At 35.0% G+C, this 15305-nt stretch overlaps 1 protein-coding gene across 14 annotated transcripts in view; it reads left to right on the top strand.

The window, feature by feature from the left end:
• The window catches only part of TENM4 (teneurin transmembrane protein 4), a 1564491-nt gene that overhangs the window by 202406 nt on the left and 1346780 nt on the right, over positions 1-15305 (top strand). For all 14 annotated transcript variants that reach the window (XM_074535017.1, XM_074535019.1, XM_074535018.1 and 11 more), the window contains exon 2: positions 4707-4753. The gene's annotated coding sequence lies outside the window, so the exon portion shown is untranslated. The remainder of the gene's footprint in view (positions 1-4706; positions 4754-15305) is intronic.

The following is a 15305-nucleotide window of genomic DNA, read 5'->3' as shown; positions in this document are numbered from 1 at the left end:
GTGGTGGCTGCCAATGCCAGTGCCCTGTGAAGCAGCTTGGTGTCATGGGACTGAGGTCATGCATGAGAAGCCTGATTTAATCTGCAGAGTTTTTTTCCTGTATCTTTGCAAAGCAATTAAAAATTTTAGCAAAATTCAGGGCTAGACACCATTTCCCCTCTCTGAAATTTGAGGTTTTTGTTAAATAATTTATCATTATTCCAAATTATCTAGTAATGGGCTGACAATTACTTATGTGTGTTCAAAGCAATATGCAGAAATCCTCCTTTTACTCATTATGAATTCTTACTTTTGAATTTTAGCTTTACATATGTGTGCGTCTATAGCATTGAAAGCCTATCATAGGCTTACATCAGAATCATTAATTGTCTGATTAGTACTAATTACTTATTCTGTTCAGCAGAGATGGTTATTCAGTCTTAATCCAAATAACTAATTTAGTGGAATATCCATGTCCCTTGCTGACAAATGGACCAAGGCTTTCTCACTTTTCCTGCATGGTTTTATGACCACATCTATTGCACAATCCTTAACTAAAATGCCTACAATTTATTTTCATCTAGACACTTAATGCTCCCTTGCAAACACATGGTAGAACATGGAAGAAAAGTGAGATCTGTGTATTTTGAGGTAGAATCAATCATGTCATATTAACCATATAAATGTTAGGGGTCTTGTCTAAGCCAGTCATGAGGCCAGCTAAGTGAGACAGGATTGCTCAGACAGTCCTTCATTTATCTTAATTGCCTATTTTAGGATTGAATGAATCTGGAATTGATTGTCTCTCTCCATCACTTATAGAAAGAAATTAGAAGCCTAATTTAGACTAAGAGCCTAAGTTTTCAGTGACTAAATGTAGATAAAATGAATCCCAGCCCTGTGGTCCGCTATTGCAAATGGATACTCTCTAGATTACATAGCTCAAAAAGTGAATGATTACTTAGAGCACTCCTGCCATCACCAAAATTACTTAGAATTTCAGAATAATCAAATGAACAGATCTTTTATTCTTACACCCACATACAAGACTGGAGGAGTGATATGAGATCATCAATAATTGGTTTATGCAGAAAAAAAAAAAAGCATGTGCAAAAATAACTGCAGTTCTTTACTCTTGTTTGTCTGTGAACTGGCTGAGGCTCAGGGAGGGTAATTCAGGATTGTCATGGTATTTATGCAAAAGGAGACTGATCCAAGGTTATATCAGCAAACTGAAATTTAGTATATCCTAACTGTTACATCCCCTGCTTTCTTAATAAAAATGTTTCTTATGTATGGGTAATTAAGTTATATGGATAATTAAGTAATGTATGGGTAATTAACCTATGCTGTGGTGCTGGTGTTACAACAATACATTTTTTGAAGCAGAACTAGTACCAGGGCATGACTGACACATCATTTGAAGTTGTTGCTGTATTTTCACCTTTTCAACAGACCCTTGCATGTGGTAGATGTCTCAAAAATATCCTTTGTAATTTGTTATACTAAGTGTGGTCACTCCTGCCAGCTGGCTTTTTCCTCATCATTGATTGAAGTGCAACTTTCTCTATTTTCACCTTCTTCATAGCACATTTTTAACGTGGCTAGTTTTATTTAAGCAATTTGTGTGTCATCATTATGTAAATTAAATCTTCTTTAGCTTTAACATAGACTGTTTTAGTAATTGTTAATTTAAGGGGAGAACATGTTTTCTATCATTCCTGGTGAAACATCAGTATTTATTCTTTCAGAAGGGCATAAAGGAGGTGACAAGTTGTTTTTTTTTGATATCTTAATAAAGCTTTTATGTATGAATAGACAGGATGCAAATCACAACTATCACTATATGTGAGAATAAGGAATGCAATACAGAATTGAAAGAAAAGGTGAGGTGAAGATTCACAATTTCTTTTCTCTGAGTTACATTTAATTATAAAAAAAAAAAACCAAGAGGTACTTCAGAAAACAATCTTTCCATGGGCTTACTGGACACTCACCTAAATAGGTTCGTTACAATCTGACAGTGGAAGCTAATTTGCCGCTCAAAAGAATTTCTACTATTTTTTTTGGCTTCAGTTATGTTCATAGTAGTTCAAAAGAGTCAGAGACAGAAAACACTGTTTGGACATTTAACCACTGCTTGGGTAAGAGCACTGTTCCATTAAACCTTATATGGCCTTTTTTTTTTTTTGCCCTACTTTTGAATAGTCCATGCTTTTTGGGAAATATTTCACAACATAGACCAGCTGGCATGGTATCATTAGGGTTCAATAAGACCTCCAAGATCCAGTGCATCTTTCAGCTGAATACCACCATGTTCTCTAAAACATATCACAAAGTACCACATCCACTCCTTTTTTGAACGCTTCCAGGGATGGTGACTCTACCACTTCCTTGAGCAGCCTATTCCAAAACTTTTCTTTTGGAATAGGCTCTTTTCAGTGAAGAAATTTTCTGTTATTTCCAGCCTGAACCTATCCTGGTGCAACTTGGGACCATTTCCCCCTTGGCCTTGTTGCTTGGGAGAAGAGGCTGACCTCCATCTTGATACAAACACCTTTCAGGAAGTTGTAGAGGCAATAAATTCATCAAAACAATTTATTTATCTTAATTTCTGTGTAGGCTGGATCTTTTCTCCCTTTCATGTCTCCATTCACACCTTTTCTGTTGTATTTGATGGTTCTTCCCTCTGATGCTATTCCTATCCCATTATTTTCAATCTGTGGATAGCCATGCTGAAAATAAGTAGCAGTTTTCATTGTAAATAGCTGAGTAGTGAAGATAAATATTGAGAGAATTGCTTGTTGTGAGTTGCAGAAAAAAACAGACTAATAATGACACAGATCCTTAACCATCTCTTGAGCAGATGTATCTTCAGAGCAGGTTTTGAAATCAAAATATAATGGATAGCAGGAATAAACAAAACAGAAACATATCAAACTCTTCAGACTGATGTCCCTAAATTTGTTGTCTCTGATCCTGACAAGAATAAACCATCACTAGTAATAATTAAATAAAATTTTGCTCTAACATTGATACAGGGCTTGGAAAACCCCAAATTATTTACATAGATTTATTTTGTTTATTTGGCTGTTTTTATGATGTAATCAGCTTGTTTGAAGAAAAGGATCTGTAAAAAGCTTGAAAACAGGCAGTTTAAGTAGATATTTATTTGACATTCTTATGCCGCAGAGACTCCTACTAGAAATGCAATCTAATTCATTAAAGTTCTGAACCACAGAAGCATAAAATTATGTTGGAATAAAATCCCATAATACTTACTAGTGTTTGTAAATGAGTAACGCTGTTAGGAATGCTTCCTGTCATTATCTGCTTGTGAAGGAGGCTGAGTGGGATTTCTTCAGATAAAGTATTAAGCCTCTCTACACAGGCTACAGGTCTGATGCAGTGACTGGTATTAGAGGAAAACAGAGCTGAGATTACTTTCTATGGAGTGCCATTTTTTACTGTTGTCTCTATTTAAAGTATCATAATGGCTTTAGTGACCGTTTCTTAAACCCCTGTATGTAGAACATTTCATCTTCTTTTATAAAACCCTTTATACTCTAAAATAATGAGTTTGAAGAATCTTATTTGTCCATTGTGTTTACAAGTAAATGGCATTTTAGTCTGATAACATTTAGCGTCTTCACTGCTCTCATTAAATTTGTTTCAGTTAATTTAAATATTTCAGTACAGCTTAAAGCCATGTTGATTTCAGCTGTAATTTCTCATCTGACACATCCATTTCAGTGAAACTGATCAGTTTTTTGAAAGACCATCTGAAAAAACAGGGAAATAGCTCAATTCTATCTTCAGTTTGAGCACTACTAATGCACTAATGCCCACCAAATTAATGAAATCTTATTTTAATAATTAGGTGAAAAGAGAATACATTTTAATAATTACATAAAAAGAGACCCAGTACCTTCGCATATACCCTATAGGCTAGGAATATCATACTTGGTTACTATAAATATTTGTTTTTATTGGTTAGAATTGAATTGTAACCAAATATGCCATATTTCAGAAAATAGGTAAACATCTTGATTTCATGTTTTCTTATCACTGAATATATTATAATATTTTTAGTGTATCCTTGTTCCTCATTTTTTTTCCTCATTTTTTTTCCTCATGGCAAAATTCTATCTACAATAAAATATTTCTTTTCTAAAGAACCTACAGTTTAGGTGTTTATTGTTCTCAAAACCCGGACTTGTGTCTTCAACTGTTACAGCCACAAGTTTTATAAACTTTTGTATCAATTCACTGGCTTTCATTTCACAAGAACAGGACCAAAACTGTTTTAACCGTATTTAATATCTTCTTGTTCAATTTGTCTGATAAATAAAAGCTAAAGAGTAGAAATTTGTTCATGTGTTGTGTTATTTTAAGAAATTTTCCAATTGTCATGACAATATCTTATAGGAATATAAAAAACAAATTGTGTAGTTTTCCAATATTTTAAAAAATTCCAACCTGTTTATCATAAAGGCATCTACAGAAAATGTAAGACTGCAGAACTGTGAGTTTCTGCACTCATACTTGCTCTGAGATGCTCTTCTGGTGTAAATCTCTTCCATCACAGAGAACTTGAGAAGCTGCACTGATGTGCTGGAGGTGACTCCAATGACCTGAGGCATCTGATTCACTGACACCCTCCTCTGACTCCTACATTGCTGTATAAAGCCACTGAGACAAATCTTTTTGGTTTCTCTTTTCCCCAGGCCCCAGCTACTGTTAAGACTGGCAAGAAAATATTATTGACAGATTGGTAAGTCCTTTTGTTTTAAGTTATGATAGTTTATATTTTCAACTTGTTTTGTTTGAATGCTTTTCTTGGATTGTTAAAATCATCATGACACACAGTTTAATTCAAACAATTATTTGATTCATTATAATACAGGCAGAACTTTCAATTAGGGTTTCAAAAACAAATCTTTGCCATTGCAAATGGGTGTTCATATTGAAGGAAAGTGATTTAGCTTTTACCATTTTCTTTTGCAACATAACTTGGTTTTAAGTCAACTGAGCAAGTCTGAACATGTTGGAGATTAGGCAACAACTTTTCTCAGTGGTGCAGTTCATCTGTCATTCCTAAAACTCCTAGTCTCTGGTGGCAGAAGTATATGTGATTTCAGTGGTATGGTTCATATACAGAATATCAAATCTGATGTATTTTAGAGAAGATGTCAAGATATCAGGGTGTTTTTCAGGAGCAGGTTCTCTTCCATCCCAGTCAAAGGAGAGCTTCTATCAATTTCTGTGGTGGCTGGGTCATTCTGCTTTAAAGTTGACACAAAAAGATTCCTGACTGTTAATGCAGTTATTTGTTATACTCAAACTATTTGTATTATGTCCAATAAATTTTTTTCAAGTGGAGTTATCCCTGAAGGAGTTAGCCATTTATCTCCATGCAGTTTTACTCCTATATTATATGTTGATGTAATGAAAACTAGACCATCAAGCAAGCAAGAAGCAATCTTTAAAACACTTAGCTAATAACATATCTAATAATAAATGAGAGTCCACAAATATATGAGCCCAATTATTTCTGCAGGTGAATATAATATACAGTATGTTACCATTCCCTAGTACAAACTTGTTATATTAAGTTGCTCTTGTACCTATAACTTGAAGTATCCATCATTTCAAGGCATGAATTCAAAAATAAAATTAAACATGCTTTGGACAAACCACCAAATCAGCTTGCCTATGAATTGTTGATAAATTATTTACATTAAAAAGCACTGTGTGATTTTACTCTGAAAGATGTACTCTCTAGTAAATAGATTTTATAGAAGAAAAACAGATGCAACATGTTTTACAAAAAACTTGGATCTAGTTCTATGAAACTGCCACAATTGTGGAGTATTTTTTTTTTTATTGTATTGTTTTATTGACCATTTTAGAGCTCTTTTTAGTAGTGAAATGATTGGTGAAGCAAGTCAACCAAATCAATTGAATTAAATTATATACATGTTAAAAAATACACTAAGGTGAAAAGGAAAGTAAAACAGATGTCTCTACTAATGCATACAGAAATGCCATCAGGAAGATGCTCATTTTGTCATTTTTTCCATTAAGTTTTGCATCTCTATAGAAGAAGATTGCAATCTTAAACTTATCTTGAGGAAAGATTAATTTTATATGAAAATATTAAATGTTACCAAGAATGAGTCCTCCCCATGTACTTTTGTGTGTTGTTGTTCTGGTTTTCTAAAGCAATCATTATGATTGAGCTGTACCACAGAGTTGAATAGAATTTTTTGTCTTACACTGTGTACAGACCTGGAGCTGGCAAGCATTTTCCCTTGTGGCAGTCCCAGGTGAGCAGAATCCTATTTTCTATGCTGAGGAGGCAGCTGCTGGAAATGTCACAGTTCATTTTGGGGAAATCACACCACTGACCAGAAATCAAATCAAGCAGCGAATAAATATAGTGTTATTGGCTTGTTCTCTGCCTCTCCAGACTGCACTGTGTTCACCTTCACTTTATAGGCAGGTACTGGGTCCCAGTGCAGCTCTGGTACCTATGCATGAGGAAGCTGGAAAACAACTTTTGAAAGACTTTAGGAAGGAACAGGAAATATTGCCAGAATAAGAAGGTTCCTTTGAAAAAAGTGATGTTTATGTAAGAACATTACACTTTATTCTTGTTGAGCAACTTTTAGGACCTGGTTAAGAAGGTGTCAAAACTATATGCCACAGATCATCTTCCCTAACACTATTTTCATCCAGCATAATTTAGAGAAGTCTGTGGCAGAGCATTATCCTGATTCTACAACCTCTTCTTGTCGAATTAGATTTTATGATCCATCTGTGTAAATAAACTAGAAAGGACCTAGGTTGTGTCATATACTTTGTCATGCATTGTGTGCTTCCAACAAACATCCACCATGGTCTGAAGACTATCATAAACCACAAGCCACTCTAACCTGGAAGCATGGTTGAAATTATTCTGTTTTACCACAGAAAATAATTCATCTGCACAGAGAAACGTGCTGCGCAGGCTGGCCTCAGTAGTTACAAGTAGCCATTGATCATTGTTTAAGTGATGGAGATGTACCCATAGGTATGGATTTAGAGAAAGGGTCAGAGCCTGATTCTAGCCCTCGCTGTTTCCAACATTTCTACTATAGCTCTGCTCAAATAGTTTTAATGGTATCATTTGGATAAAAATTGTTGTAGAGCTCTGCAATAATTTTGGCGTAACTAGGTAACCATTTCAGATTTTATCTCATTAATTTTTGTAGAGTTGCTGTATGCTACAGCTCATGTCAGTTCTTGAAGCAGAAAAATTCTATTTCATATGATAAGTTAAGCCTGAATTCATTTTAACTAACATAGAAATCCTAAGTGAAGAGTAAGCTCTTTTCCGAGCTAGTTTTACCTACTTAGCTTAGCCTTGCAAAAAAACATCTCCAGAGGACAGTTCATTCTACCTCTGACATGAATGACACTGGAATTGTCTCTCACTCCTCACTGGCATTCAGATAAATAGAATGATTCTGAATACTTCAACTAGAACTGCTCCAAAACCTGACATGGTGATTTGCTATATTTAAGCACATCAGTATATTCATAAATAGTTTCTGTTTCTCATTTTCTGTTTGAACATTACTAGCTTTGTTCACCTTTTTAAGTAATTTGTAAGTTCAGGTTGGAACAGAAACTTGTGTATTGTCTCAAAATAGATTGATTTTCAAGAATTATATTTATTTCCTCATTTTGTGTAAAGGGTCAGTGACTGTGTTTTCTTACGATGACTTAACAACTGATAAGCACTTTTTGATATCATACTGTAGTAATTCACCATATGCAATATGAAAAAAGAAAAATAAATTTTTTTGAAACATCACTGATAGAATTTCAACATACACTATTAGAAAATATTTGCACATCAAGAAAACACTAACATTAGCCACTGTTTCTACTGGGAGGCTTAGAATTTTATAGCCTTTTGTGATGTTTTTCAGAAACAGAGGGAACTACTGTTGTGATCATGATGAGTCCTAATTTTCCTGTATTAACCTTGGACCATCCATGCCCAGTGTTTTGTTTTTAAATTACTTTTTCCACTAAAGTATATTCTACATCTCTATCTCTTATTAACATTTGCCAATCTTTTGTTCAGTTTTTGTCCCTTTGGTGAAAGCCTTGAGCAGTTTCATTGGTAACAATTCAAAATAATAACATTTTAGTGTAGATAATTCCCAAATGAGTAAAAAGGAACTCAGGCACCCAATTAAAGAAATTCAGATGGGCAGAAACTTCTGGAGATAATCTGTTCCAAACCTGTACTTAGCTCAGACTATCTTCAAGGACAAGTTTGATTCTTCAGTATTTTGTTCAGGTGAGTTTTGCTTATCTTCAGGGATGGAGATAAGACAACCTGGGCAACCTTTTCCAGTATTTCATCACTCTAATTATGCACTGTTTTTTCCTCATAGTTAATTAAAATTTCTGTGCTTCACCTTGTTGATATTGCCTATTCCTCTTCCATTGTACATCTTTAGGTAGAATCTGATTCCACTTTCGTTATAAACACAGTGAATACCATTCCCATTCTCTATAACCTATATATCAAAATAGTTACCGCATGCAGATTTGAAATGCTTTTTCCAGGAAAAGTGCTATCTCTAAAATAAGATATATGTACAGAGATTTTATTTATAAGTGGAATGAGGTGATTTTCTGATACATCTGCAAGAACCTGTGAACAGGAGTTATAGGTGATGAAACTGATGAGGGATGATAATCATACATTATTTTAACCTGCTAAAAAAAGCAACATTGAAAAATGATCAAGTCAATATTACAAATACAACTTTCTGATTTTCAAGATGACTTTATAAAGTTGTCAGCCCTACAGAGTGCATTCAGGAAGAAAAATATAATAATCAGTAAGCAACTCAGAAGAGACAGGTTCAGTGCTGTGTGTGCATTTGTAAAGCTATGTTAGTGGCGGAAATAGATTTTATATCCTGCTGCTTCTTTGTTACATCTACAAACACTAGCGGAAAAAGTGTAGTTGTTAGGAGTGTCTGACCTAAAAAGTGTGGCTGATTAATGCTGAATCTTGTCCATGAAAAGCAGCAGCAAGCAAGTCTATTGATCAATATACAGGAAGTATTGTTTACAGTGCAAAGTGGAATAATATATTTTGTAAAAGACAATACCATCTTTATCTGGTGCACTTAGTGCACTAATTTCAAAGAAACAAGGATAATTCATGTGCAGATGCAACCTGCATTTGGATAATATGATGGTCTACTAAAACTTCATAGTCATTTTTGGGGCAGAGCTCTTTGAGGTGGTGTTTCTGTCCCAGCTTTCTAGGGCGGAAGTCATCATAAGGCCCCAAGATAGGTCCTTTGCGCCTTATTTTGACAAGGTAGCTGACTATGATATTTGAGGTAAATACTCCTCAAATCTAAATCATTCTTTCCCTGCTTCTCTCTAGATTACTGGAAAGATCGGGGATTTTGAAAGACAGCTCTGGTCTTTCTAAATATTGTGACATCAGAAAAGTTCTCTGGGTGAATGTCAGTCTGGGTGATTGATATTTGTCCAGAATCCACTGTCATTTAAAAAAAGTGAAGTTCACAGCATGTTTTAAAAATGCCTTCCTTTTCTGTAAAAAACCTAAAATGTAAATATAAATAATATTTATGAGTTTAGGATCTAGTCCAGAGACATTCTATGAAACAGCTAAGTAAACTCTAAGTAAACTCCTGTTTACTATATTCATGTTTAATATGAAATGGGAATTTAGCATGCTGAGAAGACAATTCAGAGAACATTAAAATTCAAGCTGCTCTTCTGTATTCAATACTCTACATGCACACTGAAGTCCAGAAAAACTACACAGTATTTGTGTAATCTCTTCTGAAGTTGATCAATATATGCGAATTGCCAAGATAAGACAACCTGTTGTGAGAAAGTGCAAAATTATTTCCCTCGTGCTTGGAAATCCTGGTTGGCCCTTGGGGTGTTTTTTTGTGGTGAGTTGATTTTGTATGGAAATTTATCTTTTTCTTTCCCCCCCACCTCTCAGCAGATTCCTTAGGAAACCTAAATTAGGAGTAGAGAATATTGTATTACAGAAATCCTATTTGAATGTAGAGTCTTAGTATCTCATTAAGTAATAAGTTCTCCAGAGGAGACAACCGGTGGGAACTCAAAGACAAAATTACTTGCCTGAGATTAATAGGATAGAGACCAGAGGATGCTCAAAACTCCCGAGTCCTAGTCCCAGCTGCTGCTGCCCCTGATGCTGTTTCACTTTCAGTTGCACAACCAGGAATCTTCATGACTTATCCCTCTAATACTTTGGGGAAAGTTTTGTAAAACAGGAAACAGAATTAGGAACAACCACAAACTTAAAAGTAAACAATTTTATTATGGATGGCTTTTGGATATCCAACAGGGGGTGGGCTTCCACACAGTAAGGTTTTAAATAAAATTTGAAATCATCTGTAAGTCACCATTATTCATACACTCTTAATGAGTATAATTTATGATAAGGCACAATGACACAGCACGAGGGATGTTGCCTAAGGCAGCAACAAGCCTTGAGATGCTCAAGTAACAAGGTAATTTTGGTGCAGCTCATACAGTGTTTGTGATGACAAATCCTAATCTGCTTTGATTGCCCTGTGCTATGAAAGAACAAAGCTACATTGAAATGATAGACCCACAAGCCATTTTGATTATAAGGCTTGTGTGTTTTTTCACAACATTTTGTCCATAATTTCTTTCATGTCTGTTTGAAAGAGCCACGAGAACATATATCCAGTAATAGTTATATTTTATCTGTGTTTAAAGTTGTTTGGTGCCTAGTATTACACCTCTAATATGGAAATAAATCGAGGAAAGAGTTTTTTTTTCCTGGTGGTTTTTCTCCACCCTGTGATTTTTGATTCATAACAGATCTCTGAATAATGTCCATGCTATAAAAGTAACCCCGAAATCTTGGTCCATTGGTTACCCTGCACAAAAGGAGCTATAATTGCAAAGTCCAGAATGAGCACTGCTCACTGTCACGAGACAAAAAATCCCTCTTAAACTATAGAAAATATATTAGTACCTGGAGGAAAACATATCATACTCTAATCCATTTTTATGAGCTCCAGATAGAGGTAACCACACTACTTAATGGTCAAACCTGAATTCAGAAAAAGCTGCTTAGAAAGTCCCTGAGGTGGGAGAAATGTCCAAAAACCTTGCTGAAGACAAGGTCGATGACAGCCAGTGCTCTCTCCTTAGCCATAGATCCAGGCATTTTTCATAGAAGGCAATTGTTGGATCAGCTCTGAGTTATCTTTCACAAATCTATACTGCCTGCTCCTGATCACTTCCTCCTTCATGTACACTGAAATGTGTTCCATGACTGACCTTCATGGCTTTTCCAAGGACTGGGGTAAGGCTGACCAGTTAGTGGTTCCTTCCACTGTCTTTTCAACCTCTCTTGAGGCTGGGTGCAGCTTTTGCCTTTGACTTTTTTTTTTTTTTTTTTAAAGTAGAATTGTAGAATCATTGAGGTTGGAAAAGACCTTTAAGATCATCAAGTCCAACCATCAAACTAGTACCACTAACATGTTCATCATTAAACCTTGTCCTCCATATCAACACTTTTTTTGAACAATTCCAGGAATGGAATTGCTACCACTTCACATGGCAATCTGTTCCAATGCTTTACAACCCTACCTCTGATCTCTTTAGTGAGTTGAATAAGGTACTAAGCTTGAAAGAAAAGACATGAAGTTTAACTTGATTTTTAAATGGCTGTTTTGATGTTTTTTAGCATATTTCTAAAAACTTTCAATATGTATAATTTGTACAATTATTTAAATTGATTCTTTAGTTATGATGACTAATATGATTCTTTAGTATGATGACTAGCTAAGATGGTATGAAAAGCACCAAAGATTACAATTTGTATTAATTAGTTTTAATCAAGAATTTGTACAGACACCAGACAGGTAAGAATAAAACTATATCAATTTCACTCTCACATGCTGCATTTGAAGTGGTGAAGCATTTTGTGTATGATTTTGTATTCTTAATATCATATATTTATATCTAGACAATCAGTAAGGGTACCAGTAGAGATAAGAGGCCTAAAATACCTAAATGTAATAATGACCTCTTCATGACAAAGACTTCTTTGTCTAAATAGGAAAATCGGAAAAAAATTTGGGAAGAGGGGGTGGAATGCTGTCCTCACTTTCAGCTGAGGACAAAAAACCCCACCACTTCCTAGAGTGACAATAATTAATTTGACTAAGATCTTGGAGGTAGTATCTCAACGTCCCCTTGCTAATGTCTTTGTGCAAAACCAATCTGTCCCATTCACTGAAATAATAAAATTAAAAATTACAAAAATTTAATCTGTCTACTTTCAGAGGTACTTTAATGCAGAAGGAAAAAACCTCCAACTCAGTCAGTTCTCATCCTGTGTATTTGTAACACTTTAAACAGACCCATATTGAAAATAGAAAAGCTGCCTACTTACAGACAAAGGATTCATTACTGGGATTAAAACAGAAAAATCTCTTTGTTGGTCATTTGCATCACTCCTCAGCCAAATTAATAATTTAAAGGATCTTACTGAAAGAAAATTTAATGCAAGATTTTTATCAGAGGTAAAAGGCAGCACTTTAGCACTTTGTTAGCAAGTAACAATTCCAGACTGGTAACGGAGGGTTGATTTACCTCATATTATTGTTACATGATGAAGAGATTAATAATCACAGTAGTGCTATAATGCAACAAGACAAGCATAAACTATGAATAAAAAACATATTGCATTCCAATGAGTTGGGAAGGTAGAAGGAGCTATTCAATAGACAATAGTGAAATAGTGTATCTCGGTATAGAAGATTTGAGGGCAGAGCCTCGCAGACAGAAATGATTGATTGTTAGGAAACAAAGGCCAGGAGGATCATGATACTTTCTTTTTAATAAAACAGTATAAACTGTTCATTTTTTAAAGAAACTGGAAGAACAATTTTACATTGTTAAGAGATGTTAGTGGGAAAATTTTAAAAATCTCTATGATAACTGGCTCTGATAATTGAGTGTATGTTATCTATTTCAGTCAAGCATCTTTAATACTATTCTATAGCCCTTGCAAGAGAAAATCAGCATGTGATTTCTCTTAGAGGCTCATGGAAAATGTCCTGGTTTAAGGGACTCCTCTCAACAGAAGATTAAACCCATTTGCTATAAAACTTAAATTATCATGGAATATTAATGCCTATTACTTATTGTTCATTGTGCTCACACTAGATTAGAAACAATATCAATACTCTTCCTTCTTAACCACTTCCTCTCTATAAAAAAACAAGTTATACAATATTGCCAGAAATAGGAGGTGGAAATCCAGTGTCCAGTGAAGCTGATAGAACATGTTGACTGTCTCAGTGCTCAGATCTCATTCTGAATAGTTCCAGTGGCCACATGTAATACAGGGCCTGGTTGCAGGCTGATATTTCATGTCTCACTAGTTATTTAAAATGGAATACACAAGTAGATTTGTATTTCATGTCATGCTTCCATTGCACAATATGAGTGGTGATGGACCAATGCAAAAGGCTACTGGGAAAGACTAATGCTCTTTGCAGCATCTGCTGGAATTGGAGTTGACTTTGATCACTACATTTCTGTAAGAAGACAGAAACAAAGAGAAACCAAAGAAACTTTGGTGGAGAGCTCTTTGAGACCAAGAGTGTGTTAGAGCATCCCCTTTCAAGAAAACAGTAGTGTTAATATTTCTCCTAAATGCAAAGCAGGCTGTGACAATATGTCATAGCATATCTTGTGTGTCAGTTTTTTTCTCCTTTGGGAATTAGAGCGAAAAAGGGAAGTATTTTGTGTGCCATCTGTTTAATACGATCCTATGATTGTTCATATATCAACCATATGACCAGTCAATGTGTGTCTCAGAAGAGATCACTCTCTCCCAATGCTTGTTTGACTGTGGTTTAGAAAGAAGTCTCCCCACCCTTCCTTTAGCAAAGAAGTTTCTTGAAATAAATGGCATACTTCTAGATTTTATGCCCATTTATTGGGTCCCTGAATTTGTGCCTCTAAGTATGTATGAGTAAGGCAATCTTCTTCCACTGGAATGTGTTTCATCTTGCTAAACTAACAACTGAAATATGATTAATCACTTTTCCCTTGGGGTCATTTATTATGAATGGTTCATGTAGTTACTACATAGAGCATCTTTCTAGGGTGGTGTGATAAAGTGAATGCTTTTACAAATTGGATTCTTGCTTGGCTGGTGCCTATTCCTGTTACCTGTGTGAAACTGCATGACTGACTCTTGCAAACTAATATTTTGAGAACCTCTTATAATAGCTCAAAAAAACTCCTACCAATAACCAAAACCCCACCAAAAAACCAAACCAAACAAAAAATAAAAAACCCAAAACCAAACCAAAACACAAAAACACCCCCACGAAAACCTCCAAAACAAAAACAAACAAAAAAAGCCACTCTAAAATGCTGAGCAGCCAAAAGTTTCTGCACTATCTGCCAGCCTCAAAATAACCTCCCTATCTACTGCACTTTATATTTACAAAAGATAGGATTATATAAACAAAAATTTGATGCAATGTAGTCTCTGTAAAGTTTTTTGGTTTTTGGAGTGCTGTGTAAAAACATTTTCTAATAGAAAACACTTTATAGAACACTTTAACGTGAAGCATGACTGTCAAAGGAAAATATTTTCTTTTATGGGCAGACAAGAAGATGAAATTACACTCCTAAGAGATCACAATAGACAAGAAACATGCATGCTTGCAAAACCAGTCTATTTAAACTAAATTTCATCCAACTTCTAAGTTGTCTTTGCATTTGATGGATGTGATGTGTTCATTGTGATAAGACAAATCTTGAGAATCGCTACCTTAAACATCTATATTTTTTGTATATTTTTTTCTTGCAACCCCTTTTTACTTTTGAATCACTATCTTTTCAGCTTTTATTTTTGTTGATGGAATGAATTTTCTCAGTCATAAAACCCCTGAAAGTTTTATTCAGGTGTGCTGAAGGAGCCTCCCATAGAACCAGCTGGGGGTAGTGCACCAAGCTGGACTTTAGCAAAGTCGTAAATTGAAAACTTTTGGGAAAGTTTTTTTATAAATAGTCTCTCCATGGTCACATTGCTGTAACTGTTTAAAATGTTTCCTTAGAATATCACAATCTTTGTTTTTGAGGCAGTCATTAAAAACAAATTCCAGTGCCTGTGGCCTTCATTCTGAAGTAAATCAGGTTTTGACTGAGGGGAATGAAAGTAGAATCAAAGCTGGGGG

This window comes from Zonotrichia albicollis, chromosome 2 (genome assembly GCF_047830755.1).
Source record: "Zonotrichia albicollis isolate bZonAlb1 chromosome 2, bZonAlb1.hap1, whole genome shotgun sequence".
Classification (NCBI taxonomy): domain Eukaryota; kingdom Metazoa; phylum Chordata; class Aves; order Passeriformes; family Passerellidae; genus Zonotrichia; species Zonotrichia albicollis.
Note: the sequence above shows the minus strand (reverse complement) of the source record. Positions and strands in the feature narration are given on the sequence as shown.